General features: G+C 53.9%; 1 long non-coding RNA gene across 1 annotated transcript; it reads right to left on the reverse strand.

Moving 5' to 3' along the window:
* Window positions 1–8,448: 8,448 nt before the first annotated feature.
* Window positions 8,449–13,162, reverse strand: LOC120844546. Its single transcript, XR_005716423.1, has 4 exons — window positions 13,006–13,162; window positions 10,163–10,269; window positions 8,739–8,860; window positions 8,449–8,642 (listed from the first exon to the last, which is right to left on the reverse strand). It is a non-coding gene; the product is annotated as an uncharacterized LOC120844546 (long non-coding RNA).
* Between the last annotated feature and the right edge of the window lie 2,066 nt (window positions 13,163–15,228).

Consider the following 15,228-nt stretch of genomic DNA (forward strand, 5'->3'; position numbering starts at 1 on the left):
CAGAGTTCACGCGCCGGTCACGCCTCCCGGTCATGCAACCCCATCTTCGGGTCGGGGCGACGGACGCTTGCCCGTTGTCTTCGTCCGCTTCGTCGCCAATTTTTGTAGCTTACGCAAAGAGAGTCATAACGGCAACGTAAATCTTTAATAGAGACAGGCGTTCTTCAACGACCATGGCTGGTTGCCGATGATCGAACCACAGGAGCACGGGCTCAATTCGCGCACCTCAGAGTTCACGCGCCGGTCACGCCTCCCGGTCATGCAACCCCATCTTCGGGGTCCGGGCAACGGACGCTTGCCCGTTTTCTTCGTCCGCTTCGTCGCCAATTTTTGTAGCTTACGCAAGCAGAGTCATAGCGGCAACGTAAATCTTTAATAGAGACAGGCGTTCTTCAACGACCATGGCTGGTTGCCGATGATCGAACCACAGGAGCACGGGCTCAATTCGCGCACCTCAGAGTTCACGCACCGGTCACGCCTCCCGGTCATGCAACCCCATCTTCGGGGTCCGGGCAACGGACGCTTGCCCGTTGTCTTCGTCCGCTTCGTCGCCAATTTTTGTAGCTTACGCAAGGAGAGTCATAACGGCAACGTACATCTTTAATAGAGACAGGCGTTCTTCAACGACCATGGCTGGTTGCCGATGATCGAACCACAGGAGCACGGGCTCAATTCACGCACCTCAGAGTTCACGCACCGGTCACGCCTCCCGGTCATGCAACCCCATCTTCGGGTCGGGGCGACGGACGCTTGCCCGTTGTCTTCGTCCGCCTCGTCGCCAATTTTTGTAGCTTACGCAAGGAGAGTCATAACGGCAACGTAAATCTTTAATAGAGACAGGCGTTCTTCAACGACCATGGCTGGTTGCCGATGATCGAACCACAGGAGCACGGGCTCAATTCACGCACCTCAGAGTTCACGCACCGGTCACGCCTCCCGGTCATGCAACCCCATCTTCGGGTCGGGGCGACGGACGCTTGCCCGTTGTCTTCGTCCGCCTCGTCGCCAATTTTTGTAGCTTACGCAAGGAGAGTCATAACGGCAACGTAAATCTTTAATAGAGACAGGCGTTCTTCAACGACCATGGCTGGTTGCCGATGATCGAACCACAGGAGCACGGGCTCAATTCGCGCACCTCAGAGTTCACGCGCCGGTCACGCCTCCCGGTCATGCAACCCCATCTTCGGGTCGGGGCGACGGACGCTTGCCCGTTGTCTTCGTCCGCCTCGTCGCCAATTTTTGTAGCTTACGCAAGGAGAGTCATAACGGCAACGTAAATCTTTAATAGAGACAGGCGTTCTTCAACGACCATGGCTGGTTGCCGATGATCGAACCACAGGAGCACGGGCTCAATTCACGCACCTCAGAATTCACGCGCCGGTCACGCCTCCCGGTCATGCAACCCCATCCTCGGGTCGGGGCGACGGACGCTTGCCCGTTGTCTTCGTCCGCTTCGTCGCCAATTTTTGTAGCTTACGCAAGGAGAGTCATAACGGCAACGTACATCTTTAATAGAGACAGGCGTTCTTCAACGACCATGGCTGGTTGCCGATGATCGAACCACAGGAGCACGGGCTCAATTCACGCACCTCAGAGTTCACGCACCGGTCACGCCTCCCGGTCATGCAACCCCATCTTCGGGTCGGGGCGACGGACGCTTGCCCGTTGTCTTCGTCCGCTTCGTCGCCAATTTTTGTAGCTTACGCAAGGAGAGTCATAACGGCAACGTAAATCTTTAATAGAGACAGGCGTTCTTCAACGACCATGGCTGGTTGCCGATGATCGAACCACAGGAGCACGGGCTCAATTCACGCACCTCAGAGTTCACGCACCGGTCACGCCTCCCGGTCATGCAACCCCATCTTCGGGTCGGGGCGACGGACGCTTGCCCGTTGTCTTCGTCCGCTTCGTCGCCAATTTTTGTAGCTTACGCAAGGAGAGTCATAACGGCAACGTAAATCTTTAATAGAGACAGGCGTTCTTCAACGACCATGGCTGGTTGCCGATGATCGAACCACAGGAGCACGGGCTCAATTCACGCACCTCAGAATTCACGCGCCGGTCACGCCTCCCGGTCATGCAACCCCATCCTCGGGTCGGGGCGACGGACGCTTGCCCGTTGTCTTCGTCCGCTTCGTCGCCAATTTTTGTAGCTTATGCAAGCAGAGTCATAACGGCAACGTACATCTTTAATAGAGACAGGCGTTCTTCAACGACCATGGCTGGTTGCCGATGATCGAACCACAGGAGCACGGGCTCAATTCGCGCACCTCAGAATTCACGCGCCGGTCACGCCTCCCGGTCATGCAACCCCATCCTCGGGTCGGGGCGACGGACGCTTGCCCGTTGTCTTCGTCCGCTTCGTCGCCAATTTTTGTAGCTTATGCAAGCAGAGTCATAACGGCAACGTACATCTTTAATAGAGACAGGCGTTCTTCAACGACCATGGCTGGTTGCCGATGATCGAACCACAGGAGCACGGGCTCAATTCGCGCACCTCAGAGTTCACGCGCCGGTCACGCCTCCCGGTCATGCAACCCCATCCTCGGGTCGGGGCGACGGACGCTTGCCCGTTGTCTTCGTCCGCTTCGTCGCCAATTTTTGTAGCTTATGCAAGCAGAGTCATAACGGCAACGTACATCTTTAATAGAGACAGGCGTTCTTCAACGACCATCGCTGGTTGCCGATGATCGAACCACAGGAGCACGGGCTCAATTCGCGCACCTCAGAATTCACGCGCCGGTCACGCCTCCCGGTCATGCAACCCCATCCTCGGGTCGGGGCGTCGGACGCTTGCCCGTTGTCTTCGTCCGCTTCGTCGCCAATTTTTGTAGCTTATGCAAGCAGAGTCATAACGGCAACGTACATCTTTAATAGAGACAGGCGTTCTTCAACGACCATCGCTGGTTGCCGATGATCGAACCACAGGAGCACGGGCTCAATTCGCGCACCTCAGAATTCACGCGCCGGTCACGCCTCCCGGTCATGCAACCCCATCCTCGGGTCGGGGCGACGGACGCTTGCCCGTTGTCTTCGTCCGCTTCGTCGCCAATTTTTGTAGCTTATGCAAGCAGAGTCATAACGGCAACGTACATCTTTAATAGAGACAGGCGTTCTTCAACGAACATCGCTGGTTGCCGATGATCGAACCACAGGAGCACGGGCTCAATTCGCGCACCTCAGAATTCACGCGCCGGTCACGCCTGCTGGTCATGCAAGCCCATCCTCGGGTCGGGGCGACGGACGCTTGCCCGTTGTCTTCGTCCGCTTCGTCGCCAATTTTTGTAGCTTATGCAAGCAGAGTCATAACGGCAACGTACATCTTTAATAGAGACAGGCGTTCTTCAACGACCATGGCTGGTTGCCGATGATCGAACCACAGGAGCACGGGCTCAATTCGCGCACCTCAGAATTCACGCGCCGGTCACGCCTCCCGGTCATGCAACCCCATCCTCGGGTCGGGGCGACGGACGCTTGCCCGTTGTCTTCGTCCGCTTCGTCGCCAATTTTTGTAGCTTATGCAAGCAGAGTCATAACGGCAACGTACATCTTTAATAGAGACAGGCGTTCTTCAACGACCATCGCTGGTTGCCGATGATCGAACCACAGGAGCACGGGCTCAATTCGCGCACCTCAGAATTCACGCGCCGGTCACGCCTCCCGGTCATGCAACCCCATCCTCGGGTCGGGGCGACGGACGCTTGCCCGTTGTCTTCGTCCGCTTCGTCGCCAATTTTTGTAGCTTATGCAAGCAGAGTCATAACGGCAACGTACATCTTTAATAGAGACAGGCGTTCTTCAACGACCATCGCTGGTTGCCTATGATCGAACCACAGGAGCACGGGCTCAATTCGCGCACCTCAGAATTCACGCGCCGGTCACGCCTGCTGGTCATGCAAGCCCATCCTCGGGTCGGGGCGACGGACGCTTGCCCGTTGTCTTCGTCCGCTTCGTCGCCAATTTTTGTAGCTTATGCAAGCAGAGTCATAACGGCAACGTACATCTTTAATAGAGACAGGCGTTCTTCAACGACCATCGCTGGTTGCCGATGATCGAACCACAGGAGCACGGGCTCAATTCGCGCACCTCAGAATTCACGCGCCGGTCACGCCTCCCGGTCATGCAACCCCATCCTCGGGTCGGGGCGACGGACGCTTGCCCGTTGTCTTCGTCCGCTTCGTCGCCAATTTTTGTAGCTTATGCAAGCAGAGTCATAACGGCAACGTACATCTTTAATAGAGACAGGCGTTCTTCAACGACCATCGCTGGTTGCCGATGATCGAACCACAGGAGCACGGGCTCAATTCGCGCACCTCAGAATTCACGCGCCGGTCACGCCTCCCGGTCATGCAACCCCATCCTCGGGTCGGGGCGACGGACGCTTGCCCGTTGTCTTCGTCCGCTTCGTCGCCAATTTTTGTAGCTTATGCAAGCAGAGTCATAACGGCAACGTACATCTTTAATAGAGACAGGCGTTCTTCAACGACCATCGCTGGTTGCCGATGATCGAACCACAGGAGCACGGGCTCAATTCGCGCACCTCAGAATTCACGCGCCGGTCACGCCTGCCGGTCATGCAAGCCCATCCTCGGGTCGGGGCGACGGACGCTTGCCCGTTGTCTTCGTCCGCTTCGTCGCCAATTTTTGTAGCTTATGCAAGCAGAGTCATAACGGCAACGTACATCTTTAATAGAGACAGGCGTTCTTCAACGACCATCGCTGGTTGCCGATGATCGAACCACAGGAGCACGGGCTCAATTCGCGCACCTCAGAATTCACGCGCCGGTCACGCCTGCTGGTCATGCAAGCCCATCCTCGGGTCGGGGCGACGGACGCTTGCCCGTTGTCTTCGTCCGCTTCGTCGCCAATTTTTGTAGCTTATGCAAGCAGAGTCATAACGGCAACGTACATCTTTAATAGAGACAGGCGTTCTTCAACGACCATCGCTGGTTGCCGATGATCGAACCACAGGAGCACGGGCTCAGCTCGCGCACCTCAGAATTCACGCGCCGGTCACGCCTGCCGGTCATGCAACCCCATCCTCGGGTCGGGGCGACGGACGCTTGCCCGTTGTCTTCGTCCGCTTCGTCGCCAATTTTTGTAGCTTATGCAAGCAGAGTCATAACGGCAACGTACATCTTTAATAGAGACAGGCGTTCTTCAACGACCATCGCTGGTTGCCGATGATCGAACCACAGGAGCACGGGCTCAATTCGCGCACCTCAGAATTCACGCGCCGGTCACGCCTGCTGGTCATGCAAGCCCATCCTCGGGGTCCGGGCAACGGACGCTTGCCCGTTGTCTTCGTCCGCTTCGTCGCCAATTGTTGTAGCTTACGCAAGCAGAGTCATAGCGGCAACGTACATCTTTAATAGAGACAGGCGTTCTTCAACGACCATCGCTGGTTGCCGATGATCGAACCACAGGAGCACGGGCTCAATTCGCGCACCTCAGAATTCACGCGCCGGTCACGCCTGCCGGTCATGCAACCCCATCCTCGGGGTCCGGGCAACGGACGCTTGCCCGTTGTCTTCGTCCGCTTCGTCGCCAATTGTTGTAGCTTACGCAAGCAGAGTCATAGCGGCAACGTACATCTTTAATAGAGACAGGCGTTCTTCAACGACCATCGCTGGTTGCCGATGATCGAACCACAGGAGCACGGGCTCAGCTCGCGCACCTCAGAGTTCACGCGCCGGTCACGCCTGCCGGTCATGCAATCCCATCCTCGGGGTCCGGGCAACGGACGCTTGCCCGTTGTCTTCGTCCGCTTCGTCGCCAATTGTTGTAGCTTATGCAAGCAGAGTCATAGCGGCAACGTACATCTTTAATAGAGACAGGCGTTCTTCAACGACCATCGCTGGTTGCCGATGATCGAACCACAGGAGCACGGGCTCAATTCGCGCACCTCAGAATTCACGCGCCGGTCACGCCTGCCGGTCATGCAACCCCATCCTCGGGGTCCGGGCAACGGACGCTTGCCCGTTGTCTTCGTCCGCTTCGTCGCCAATTTTTGTAGCTTACGCAAGCAGAGTCATAGCGGCAACGTACATCTTTAATAGAGACAGGCGTTCTTCAACGAACATCGCTGGTTGCCGATGATCGAACCACAGGAGCACGGGCTCAATTCGCGCACCTCAGAATTCACGCGCCGGTCACGCCTGCCGGTCATGCAACCCCATCCTCGGGGTCCGGGCAACGGACGCTTGCCCGTTGTCTTCGTCCGCTTCGTCGCCAATTTTTGTAGCTTACGCAAGCAGAGTCATAGCGGCAACGTACATCTTTAATAGAGACAGGCGTTCTTCAACGACCATCGCTGGTTGCCGATGATCGAACCACAGGAGCACGGGCTCAATTCGCGCACCTCAGAGTTCACGCGCCGGTCACGCCTGCCGGTCATGCAACCCCATCCTCGGGGTCCGGGCAACGGACGCTTGCCCGTTGTCTTCGTCCGCTTCGTCGCCAATTGTTGTAGCTTACGCAAGCAGAGTCATAGCGGCAACGTACATCTTTAATAGAGACAGGCGTTCTTCAACGACCATCGCTGGTTGCCGATGATCGAACCACAGGAGCACGGGCTCAGCTCGCGCACCTCAGAGTTCACGCGCCGGTCACGCCTGCCGGTCATGCAATCCCATCCTCGGGGTCCGGGCAACGGACGCTTGCCCGTTGTCTTCGTCCGCTTCGTCGCCAATTGTTGTAGCTTATGCAAGCAGAGTCATAGCGGCAACGTACATCTTTAATAGAGACAGGCGTTCTTCAACGACCATCGCTGGTTGCCGATGATCGAACCACAGGAGCACGGGCTCAGCTCGCGCACCTCAGAGTTCACGCGCCGGTCACGCCTGCCGGTCATGCAACCCCATCCTCGGGGTCCGGGCAACGGACGCTTGCCCGTTGTCTTCGTCCGCTTCGTCGCCAATTTTTGTAGCTTACGCAAGCAGAGTCATAGCGGCAACGTACATCTTTAATAGAGACAGGCGTTCTTCAACGACCATCGCTGGTTGCCGATGATCGAACCACAGGAGCACGGGCTCAGCTCGCGCACCTCAGAGTTCACGCGCCGGTCACGCCTGCCGGTCATGCAATCCCATCCTCGGGGTCCGGGCAACGGACGCTTGCCCGTTGTCTTCGTCCGCTTCGTCGCCAATTGTTGTAGCTTACGCAAGCAGAGTCATAGCGGCAACGTACATCTTTAATAGAGACAGGCGTTCTTCAACGACCATCGCTGGTTGCCGATGATCGAACCACAGGAGCACGGGCTCAGCTCGCGCACCTCAGAGTTCACGCGCCGGTCACGCCTGCCGGTCATGCAACCCCACCCTCGGGGTCCGGGCAACGGACGCTTGCCCGTTGTCTTCGTCCGCTTCGTCGCCAATTTTTGTAGCTTACGCAAGCAGAGTCATAGCGGCAACGTACATCTTTAATAGAGACAGGCGTTCTTCAACGACCATCGCTGGTTGCCGATGATCGAACCACAGGAGCACGGGCTCAGCTCGCGCACCTCAGAGTTCACGCGCCGGTCACGCCTGCCGGTCATGCAACCCCATCCTCGGGGTCCGGGCAACGGACGCTTGCCCGTTGTCTTCGTCCGCTTCGTCGCCAATTTTTGTAGCTTACGCAAGCAGAGTCATAACGGCAACGTACATCTTTAATAGAGACAGGCGTTCTTCAACGACCATGGCTGGTTGCCGATGATCGAACCACAGGAGCACGGGCTCAGCTCGCGCACCTCAGAGTTCACGCGCCGGTCACGCCTGCCGGTCATGCAACCCCATCCTCGGGGTCCGGGCAACGGACGCTTGCCCGTTGTCTTCGTCCGCTTCGTCGCCAATTTTTGTAGCTTACGCAAGCAGAGTCATAGCGGCAACGTACATCTTTAATAGAGACAGGCGTTCTTCAACGACCATGGCTGGTTGCCGATGATCGAACCACAGGAGCACGGGCTCAGCTCGCGCACCTCAGAGTTCACGCGCCGGTCACGCCTGCCGGTCATGCAACCCCATCCTCGGGGTCCGGGCAACGGACGCTTGCCCGTTGTCTTCGTCCGCTTCGTCGCCAATTTTTGTAGCTTACGCAAGCAGAGTCATAACGGCAACGTACATCTTTAATAGAGACAGGCGTTCTTCAACGACCATGGCTGGTTGCCGATGATCGAACCACAGGAGCACGGGCTCAGCTCGCGCACCTCAGAGTTCACGCGCCGGTCACGCCTGCCGGTCATGCAACCCCATCCTCGGGGTCCGGGCAACGGACGCTTGCCCGTTGTCTTCGTCCGCTTCGTCGCCAATTGTTGTAGCTTATGCAAGCAGAGTCATAACGGCAACGTACATCTTTAATAGAGACAGGCGTTCTTCAACGACCATCGCTGGTTACCGATGATCGAACAACAGGAGCACGGGCTCAGCTCGCGCACCTCAGAGTTCACGCGCCGGTCACGCCTGCCGGTCATGCAACCACGGCATTGTTGTATTATGCAACAATGATCACTATATTACAATTTTAATAAAACATTTTACATTTAACCACTCACAGTCGTGCTTGATGTATCAAAAACAAGTACAGTTCGCCTTCCAGGCGCATTAATGTGCTGGATCTCACGGAATATCACATCTGGTTTGGTCTCAAGGGCAGGTCCTTCAAACCTTCGTGAGAGAAAGTATGTGATGTTATGAAAACGTTAATGCTGAAAACACTTCATATTAAAATATATGCGTCAAATCAGACTAAACGAGGCTTACTCATGAAAGTCGTCGCTTTCTCTGATTACAGCCCATGTTGATTTAGATGCGCAAGTTCTGTAATGTGAATGTCTTGCTTGCTCAATGTTGACATTCCCTTCGTCTTTGCAAAACTTGAATTCCTGTAAAGAAATAGAGACGGAACAAAGTTCTTAATTGCGTGAAACTCTAACAAACACCACGCAAGGATTGCAATGCAGGTACCGTCCCTAATTTTAGAGTGCAGTTCTTAGGCACCCGCTTCCGGGTTGAGCGGCATCGCCGACGGCTTAACTGCGTGACGTCACGAGAGTCACGAGTGACGGCACCCTTGTGACGTCACTCAGACGTACAGTCCCTTTCCGTCCTCCTTGTGAGGAGCTGCGCTCAAATTCGGCATTCCAGATAATTGTGAACGTCTTTTATTTTATGCTTTTTTTTTGGGGGGGAGGGGGGTGGGGGGGCGGAGGGATGTTATTGTCATCGTCTGACATGTATAAACGTCCTTTTCTATGTCATATAAAATGGCGAGCCTGAGTCAGCCCCTTTTGTGTTTTTAGAGCGCAGCGCTTAAACGCCCGTTTCCGCGTTTCGCGGCGTCGCCGTTGGCGTCGCTGTCGGCGTAACCACCCCACTAAGTTTAACGGGAAATCAATTGGTGTTGAAGTCATTTGACGTCAACTTTCCCACTAAATCTAGCGGAAAAACTGAATTCGTTCATGGGTGACGTGACACGAAGTCGTGACGTCATTTTGTCCGCTAAATTTAGCGTGGGGACTACATTGGTGCTCAGGTCCCGTGACGTCAATTTCCCGGTTAAATTTAGCCGGAAATTGACGTCACGTGACCTCAATACCAATTCTACTTCCCCGCTAAATTTAGTGGAAAAAACAACGTCACATAGCTTCGTGTCACGTCACCCATGAACAGATTCAGTGTTCCTCGCCAGATCTAGCGTGTAAAAGGGAAGGAGGGGAGGGTACGGAGGGCATCTCTCCGTACTCTCCCATTCTCCTCCTCAGGAGCTGCGCTCGAATTTCGGATTACAGGGATTTGTAAACGTCGTTCATTCTTTCTTCGCAAGTTTGAAAAGCACAGATAACGGGCTTCGCCAAATGTCGAATCTTTCATGGTGACTTAGGCAAACGCTTTGACTTATGTTTCTGAGGCTCTTTTTCCAATTACGTGTACGAGATTATATTGTTGAACGAATGCCGCAACAAAAGCTCCTCTCTTAAAAAAATTGTTTTTAGTACATCCAAAACTCTTTACGTGTTATTTCAGGCTGTAAAGCGATAATGGCATTTTCGTAGAAAAATGACTGTGTCACGAGAGGGGAATTCGGGCATTTTGTTTCTGTGTCAGGGTTCACTTTAGAACAAAGCACATTGAAGAGATAACACGCAAGCGTAAAAATAAAACGTAAATATAGGAATTCATGTTACCTGCGCACCATCGTTGCAGAAGAGGTCGCAAACGTCCTCAGAGGGGTTTTCGAAATCGCCAAGCACTCCATACCGAAAACGAGCCCACTCGTAGGCCAAAAGGAACGCTGAAAAATATGACCACCTTACAACCACCCTTCGTTCTACACACTACTTCAAGGTTTCAAATCAAACGGGTCGCCCCTACACTCTAAGAAAAAGTGAGCACCCCCTCTAGTAATCATGCGTTTTGACGGCTGTAACGACCCCACAGGCTTACTCAACTACCCACTGGGCTCGAGCCATTGAGCGTTACAACCCTGTTGGCAAGTGACAAGCATGGGGTAGTCACGTCTTATAAACTCTTGAATTTAACATTCAAGTACATGCAGCCGTTCAATCGTAAAAGTCACTTCAAAAATCTCAAAAAGTACTTGAAACTTGTTTTCTTTGTGCGTTGGTTACCATTTATTCAAACTTGAACTGGTCGAAACAGGCGTGTGGCTCAGTTCGCCTAAACTGGCAGAAAACGAACATGCCAAAGAGCACAGTCAACCTTGGTAGGCGCCTACTAAAACCCGAGGCTGATAAAAAGTATGGCGGTTGTCCTTTTTGGTTCCGTCGCGGGTTTTACCATGTATTGCTAGTAAACAGTTGGCAGCTGGCGTCGTGCTCGAGGAATTTAACCAAATCTCTAGAAAACCACAGGAAGCTACGCACAGGCGTGAGTTGACTGGAATGTTCGCCGGACGAGATACTCTTGTCACCTTTTATTGTGCGGTTCAGTAAAGAGCGTGCTCTCATTAAAGGTGTGATCGGTCAGTTCTGCGTGCAGGTCCGTTGCAAATAGCCTCCTCGGTTGCGCCGAACCTGCACGCCTGTCATACCCAATTTTTTTGCTTTCAAGTGCAGTGAAGTATGAAGCATTGAACACCACGACTGAGGCCGGACAGGACGAATGTACACAGATATCTGGGATCATGCCTGTGTATTTCAGTATTTCTCTGTCTTGGGATATATGATTCGCCTTCACTGGCTCATTTGGCACATTTCATCGAGCATACTCGATAAAAAATGGTTCAAACAAGTGTATGTCATTCAAGGCGGAGTACTTTGAAGGGGACTATAATTTCAGGCCTTTTAAAGGATTCCAAGTAAATTTCCGAAAATAAGGCGTTGGCAAACATACACGTGCTATTCGGTTTAGTTTTTTTTTTTTTTTTTTTTTGTTAGAAAAAGTACTGCTGGAGAAGCCAGCAGTTGCAGCGCAGAGAACTATGTTCTCGGCGTTCTTTGATGCTTGGGGCCGGTTCAGACACTTGCGTTTGAATGCGTTTACAGCGTTGCGTCGAGAACCGAAAGCGACTCACCGGCACATCTGTGCTTCGTATGAAGCGTGGAATCCAATTCAAGGAATCGTCTTGACACGCGATATTAGCGCCGAGATGTTTCGGTGGCGCCCTCTTATGGTTTCCCTCCGTGACGTCACGACTGGGATTTGCCTCGGCATGACGTCACCAGTTGTTATCCTGGCTACGTACCATCAGGCGCGACGACGAGTTCGATGGTGTTTAAACACACAGTGGAAGCTAGGAGCCATCACAATCCGAAACTAACACCGTCAAAGTTGACAATCTGACAATGCTCATATGCCCATGGTTTGGCCAATCGTGGAAAGCTGACCGCAGCGACGCTTTTGGTCGCATGCATCGCTAATAAGCAGCAGGGATGTCCTGGATTCTCGCTGCCGCAACGCAGTCAAACGCAACTGTTTGAACTAGGGTGCCTCAATGTCCTGAAGGCACCCTAGTTTGAACCAGGCTTCAGATAATTTAGCATACGTATTTGGCGTTCGCTGTAGGTGAAGGCACGGGCCCGAAAACGGCAATTCTGCACTGTCCTTGGCGCGAGCGCGTAGAACGTATATTTGAAAGACACGCGCTTGAGCAGAAACAATTGTAGCGAAACGAAGAAAACTGAAACAACGCTTCGGGGAGGACCGGCGGACGGGCTTCGCTCATGCTTCGCTAAAATCAAGGAGGTTAGAAGTACTAGGAGGGTGCACGTTGCAATATTGGTGAAGCCTAGTCATAAAAAGTTTAAACGATTTTGTGCCCAGCGTGACCTCAGATCTCTCTGGCGATTGGTGCGCGTGACATGTCACGTGTGAGATGGATGGTTGATTGTAGAGGATTCCTTGCAAGCTTGCGGGCGCTCTATCCGGTAGGTTTTATCAGATCGGAGGCTAGACTGTGGTGTATTCTAGTGCCCCATAGATAGACGAAGGCTAGCTACGGTCACGTGATGTGGTCACGTTGGCATGGTAAGTGAGGAGAGTAAAGCCCGGTTCAAACAGACCCGAACTGCAAACCCGGGTGCCGGAATCCGTAGTGACGTCAGCGCTCCCTCCGTACGGGCGGTGACGTAAATACGGCTTCCGGCACCCGGATTGAAGAGTTGAACTTTTTTCAACTTTCTCCCGCCCGGGTCGTGACGTAGGTTTCCGTATTTTCTCCGCGGCCAATCAGCGCGGCGCGCTTCCCTCCTCCGCCCTCCTTGCCCCCGGCGTTCACGTTGTTCTGCGTGCGAATGCCTCAGTTGCCTCAGTTGCTCCGTGCTTGCTTGCAAGACAAGCTCCGGCGATGAACTTCCCGCCCGTCTCCGACGTGAGGAAAGCAGTTCAGTAAAATCTGACAAGCATGTGACTGTTACAAAAGCTGCTCTCGTGATCCGTGAACGTGCTTTCACTGCGGGAGCGCACGCTCCAGGTGAGTATTCCTGCGAGCGACGCGCGAGCCCATGTGGAACGCCACTTGATATATATCATGAAAATAATCCAAAATAAAAAAAACAGCGCACCCTACCTTGCTCGTGACATTCGCAAGCACTCAAAGAATTCCCGGCCGTCGGGGTCTTCGAACATCTGTCTCGCAACACTGTAGAACTGTAGTCTCACGATGGTGGCATACTCGTCGAGCATTTTTCGAGGCTTCAGGAGCTCGCGGACGGCCTTTCGCTTCTTCTTTTACTTCACGCTCCGTAGGTACTGCTCACACTCAGCCGCCAAAGTAGTCAGCCGACGCCAGGTGATAGTTGTTGCATTTGTGACGCACCTCACTACACCAAGGTTCATAAGTGAGGCAATTCGAGCTTCGTAGCCGGGATCCTGCCGAGACGACGCCATCACGAAACAAAGCGAGTGCCGCGGTGCCGCTCTAGACGGAGCTCGCCGCGCGCCCGGGCTGCCCGGGCCCCCGGGCGACGACCCGGCTTGACGACAGCCGCTGATTGGTTGCCTGGGGAGCCGCCGTGACGTCAGCTACCGTATGCGGAGACCCGTGTCGCGCGCCGTTCAAACCAAACCGTGACGTCAGCGCCCGTAAACGGGAGCCGGAAGTGATTACGTCAGTACGGGTTCCGGCTCCCGGGTTCCGAGTCTGTTTGAACAATACCACCTAGAACACAAGGCCTGCGCGTTTCCTCCTCTAAACGTCATCACTAGTAGATCCCCTCAGCGCCCCCTAGCTAGCCCGGATGAGCAACATCGTCTGCTACATCGTCTGCTCCATCGCCTGCTTTGGTGGTTTGTGTAACAGATAATGAAACAGATGCTCACGAAGAGTGTCTCTTGGAAATAGCATACGATGAAGTTAGACGTTCACGTGGAGTGTGAAATGCATGAGTGAAATTGCCTTACTGCTGCGCGAAGGGATGAAAAGCCCTTCATTGGACGCTGGACGCTGACACTGGACGCCATTTTCGAGGGCGCTGTTTATACCCCCGGTAGCTGCTTCTAAACGCTCTACCGCAGAACGAGCGCGCGCGCTAGGAATGCGCGTCTCAAAGTCAGGAGCGCGTGCTAGCTCGCGCTCCTGGCCGAGGGAGCGTTCGCGTGCACGTCGCAAATGCACTGGAAGCTCGCTATCAGCTCGCGCTCCGCAGTCACGCACACAGCTGCGGCCGCAAGTGAATGCGACGTAGTTGCGACGCGGCCCCTACTCTCGTCAAGCTTCGGGGTGTTTGCCGCTTGGGGCGGGTCGGGGATCTACTAACGAAACGTCATGCGCAGGCCTTGTCTTCTAGGTGGTATTGGTTTGAACCGCCCTGAGGGAAATGAGAAAGAGGTGAGGCGACAGGGGAGCATGGCTTGTGGAGCCTACGCGGCCGACGCCATGCCCTCTCCTACCCTTCTATCCTCCTTGGCTAAAATCACCTGCGCGCGCTCAGTGTACTCAACATTTACTCAACCGCCGCTGAAGTCATTCGGATATGTAAAAAGAGAAAAGAAAATGCATCAGCGTGTTTAGAAAGTTGTGATTGCAGAAATTGGTTTCGATAATTAATAGAATTAATTAAACGGGTTTCTGTATACTTGAAGTGTAGGCAAGCGAGAAAACGAAACTGATCAAAACGTGGCGTGTAGCGACTATCCAATTTGATTTATAAGCTGAAGTTCACTTTTGCAATGGATTACATAAGAGATACGAGCGCTTTCCTAAGGGCAGTAGAGAACAATAATATATACGGATAAATCTTGCACAGTCGTTTCGTATTTATGCAAAATATGACAGTGGTCACTGTGATGTATCGCGAGTAAGACCCAGCTGCAGCCGTTAGTCGCTCGACTCGTTCGTTTTAATCATGGCTCCCGACTGACCGAGACCCGTGCTCTTTCAAACCGCGCGCTCTCAGCACGCGGGGACCGCGCGCTTCCCAACATGTCCCGCCATCTGCTATAGCATAACCAGATACATCACATCTTCCCCTCACTTGGCTGTGATCCCGTATCTTGTGGGCGGTCTTCGCTCCCGCGTTCCTGCCCGGATGGGCATAGCCACAGGTTCGGACTGTTCGTTGCCTTCTGCACTTATCGCGTCAGCTGGTGCCTCTTCGGCCTGAACGTCCAAGCCCCAGGCTGCTGATGGTGTATCACTCAACCGACGTGCAGCTAATAGCCTTGGTCGTATGTGGTCCATGTGCCGTGGAACTAGTCCGTCTTCTGTCTGGATTATCCATGACCGCGAACCCAGGCGCTCTGTAATGACCCCCGACATCCAAGTTCGTCCACTTGGGAACTTTAGAACCCA

The sequence above is a fragment of the Ixodes scapularis genome, unplaced genomic scaffold (genome assembly GCF_016920785.2).
Source record: "Ixodes scapularis isolate PalLabHiFi unplaced genomic scaffold, ASM1692078v2 ptg000325l_1___fragment_3__unscaffolded, whole genome shotgun sequence".
In the NCBI taxonomy this organism is placed as follows: domain Eukaryota; kingdom Metazoa; phylum Arthropoda; class Arachnida; order Ixodida; family Ixodidae; genus Ixodes; species Ixodes scapularis.